Genomic DNA, 3584 nt, shown 5'->3' with positions numbered 1-3584 from the left:
CTGCTCCCCCCGCCCCTTCCTCGGGTTGGGATCACCCCCGGCTCCGGCCCTCAGCTCCGGGGTCCCGCATCTTCTCCCACCTCCAGCGTCTTTCAGCTCTGTCCCCCCGCAACCCGCAGGGTGTTCCCCTGCTTCAGGACCCGCGTTCCCTCCTCCCACTTCTCCCACAGGGCCGCTCTCCACCTTTTTAGAGGCTGCGGACTGAAATCGGTGCCCGGGAGCAGAATATTTGGATCCCCGCCTGCCCTTAATGCAGGCTTCCAGGCTTCTCGTCCCTCCCCAGCGCTGCGGGAGAGAAACCACCTCCGTCTTCCTCCCCCTCCCTCGGCTCGTTTGGGGTCGGAAATAAAACCCGTCAGCCCCCCTCTCCCTCATCCCAAAGCACCAAGCGACGCTTACTGGGATTTGTCCCCAAAAGCCCTCCCAGCAGTGCAGACTCGGAGCTCCGCTCGCTGGCAGGTGCTGCGCGTTGTGGCAAACACCGGCCGGGCATCAGCCAAAGCTCTCCTACACCTGATTCTATACAGCGAGGACGGAGAGAGCTTTCCTTGCCTCACCTTAGCTCCAAAGCTAGAAGTATTTTAAACACAGAGATAGTCTGTGCTAGAGGAGGGGAGAAAAATGAACAACATAATGCATGCAATTTGGGGAGGAAGGAAAAGCCGGGCACCATCTCAGCTGGCACAGGGAGCAGTGTGATGCTCCAGATGACCCTTGGTTCCTGGGAAAACCCACCACCCATTTCCCACCAGATAATTCCTTTTCGGGGACTAGTGCCCTTTTTTAAAAGGTTCCCATGATGGGAAAGAAAAACCAACAGACCAAGTTCTGACTGTAGCCCCAAAACACTGTGAGTGGGAAAGGAGCTTCACCTCGCAGCTGAAACCCTCTGTGTTCATCCAACTCAAACGCAGCCCTTCCTCCCGCTATACAAAGCCCCAGGGAGCGATGGCTTCCTCCCCTAGCTCCCGAAATCACAAGAGCATTAATTGTGGCAGCCCAGGCCACCAGCACCCTCTGCTGGGGTCTCATCCATCGCCGACCCCTAGAACGTTGTTTTCAACCCAAATCAGTCTGGCTAAATTTTGGTCACCTCTGATGACCTGAGTTTGGTATCTGAAGATAGATCTGGCTTCACGTAGATGCCAGGTAGCCTGTGAAACATCGTGTTGCTAGCAGATGGCAGTATATTATCACTTTTGTGCTTTGCTCAAGCCTTAGGATAAACTGAACAGCAGCAACTCAGTGATACCAATTGATAAAGCCTTTAAATGTGAACACTCAGGTGATTCACATAGTGGTCAGAACCCAGAATGTCTGACTGAAGTCTCTCAACAGCACAGGGAGCACTGAAGAGTACCAACAGATGCTGCATCCTCCCTTGGCTTACTTCCCTGCAGGAACATCATCACTGCTGCTCCATCACCTAGCACATACATGCAGGGGAGCACGGCCTGCTGCCTTGCAGACTGCATCCAGCTTAACAAATACATAAAGAGTACCTGTGCCAGGAGCTGCTGCTGATGCCAAGAACAGGTAGAGGAGACTCAGTGCTTCACAAGCAAGGACATCCCTATTGCTTCATACGTATGGACGTGCTGTGCTGAACATGCCCAGAGATCTTCCAGCAGCTCCGCTCTCACAGCCGCAGCTCCATGGCTGTTTGGTGTCATCAGCAGCAAGGAGCCAAGCTGCCATTGCTATCTGCAGCACACACGAGGTGTGTTCTGAACAAGGCACTGCTGATCATCCTTGTAAATGCACTGCAATAAGCATTCCAGAATTACAAGTGGGGACCAAGGGTTTCTAACATCCATACTCTGAACATCTGGACAAGGTAACTACTTTAAGGCACCAAAACCTTTGATAGTCTTTGTACCAAAGGGAATTCAGACCAAGTCCCCTCAGTCCTTGTGAAGTGATGAGCGAGATAAACCAGGAGCATGCACACATTGTACCAAAACACACCAGCAAACATTGCTTTATTACACTGGTTCAGTTATCCAGACTAACCATAAAAGCCAATAAAACGGAAGTAGACAAACACAAACTCAGTGTTATGTATTAATTCAAAGCTCCAGAACTGTTACTGGGGAGCGGGGATTCTTCAGCAGTTGTTTCTGAAGTACCTTAGTGTGTCTTTGGCAGGGTGGGGAGGAGGAGGAAGATACAGTGACAGATCCTCCTCAGCGTGCCTGTTACCACCCAACTCACAAAACAGACTCAGATGGACGTACTGCAAAGAGACAGAGGGGGGACCACAGTGTTAATCAGCAGAGAAGGAATGGAAATATACTGACCTGAGCCTGGGACTACACAAGCACAACACACTGGTACGAGCTACCAATCAATCAGTCAACAGTTCATAAGAATGGTGGAAAGCCAGACATGAGAACGACTCGGGCTGAAACAGCATACAAATAAATACTTGCTCAACTCAGCACTGTCTGCCCATTTATAAATTTGTCAGCACCTAGTTACACGGCCATTTATTCTTCACTACCTCACAGCAGCAAAATTCTATGATTTAAGAGCAGCCATTGAGTGACTATCCACAGTGAACTGTACGAAGCTGGATGCTTCGTTCTCAAAATGCTCATCCTCCTCTCTGTCTGCTAAGCAACTGGGGCAGCCCCAAGGGCCCATCAAATCTGCTTCATTTGTTGAGCTCTGCAGATGCAACCAAACTGTTCTGTTCATTGAAGACTGCCCTTTTGCTAAGTGTCCGTTCTTCAGGGTCAGAAAATATTTCGGTCACTCCGTAAACCTAAGAGAAATGGCAGATTTATTTTGGTGGCTCTCCACGTGCAAGACCAAAAAGGATTGGAGATGTGGATGTTTACTATCCAGCAGCATCTCAAGTCTCCTGCCACTTAAGAATTTTGGGGGCTATCCTTTTTAAATGTTACTGGTGTTATATCATTTTCTTCAGGATAAACACTTCCATGAAAAACATCTTTCAACAGCCAGATTAGATCATTGTACTTAAACAGCGATACAGTTACATCAGTGCCTCAGAGGCCAATGCAAAGGCTTAGAGCATGGGTTACAAAATTGATGCTTAGTTGCAGCACTTACATTTTGGAATAATGACCCTGAAAAAAAATGCAGCCTAGGCTTCTAATTTCTTTTCCTAGATGCTGAGTCACAAGCAAAAACGCTGTCTAGTTTGGCCTGCAGACCTCCACTGCTACGTGCTGCTCAGGGAAGACTGGATGCACTTCCCCTCCGTTTGCTCTTTTGGCAGGGATGGCAGCACGGTAACAGCTGTTTTGTGCAGGACTGCAGAGAATGCCTTTTCCAGTTGGACTCAGGAGATTGCTCAGTCCGGAGTTACCTTAGGAGGAACAGGACAGTTGTGAAGGATGGCAAAACAGGACATGCTTTGTACAGCAGACACCAAGAATGAAATCCTCTTGGCAAGCAAAGTAAAAGAGCTGAGAATAAGGCAAATAACTTAAGACTTATGGAGTAACTCCCATTTTTCTGTTAGTAATAGATTTTACTCCATGAAGCAAACAGAAGGCAGGCTGACCTTTCTTATTTAAACTTCCCTTACCTTTAAGAGATGACCAGGATTAAAA

This window comes from Meleagris gallopavo, chromosome 5 (genome assembly GCF_000146605.3).
Source record: "Meleagris gallopavo isolate NT-WF06-2002-E0010 breed Aviagen turkey brand Nicholas breeding stock chromosome 5, Turkey_5.1, whole genome shotgun sequence".
Classification (NCBI taxonomy): domain Eukaryota; kingdom Metazoa; phylum Chordata; class Aves; order Galliformes; family Phasianidae; genus Meleagris; species Meleagris gallopavo.
Note: the sequence above shows the minus strand (reverse complement) of the source record.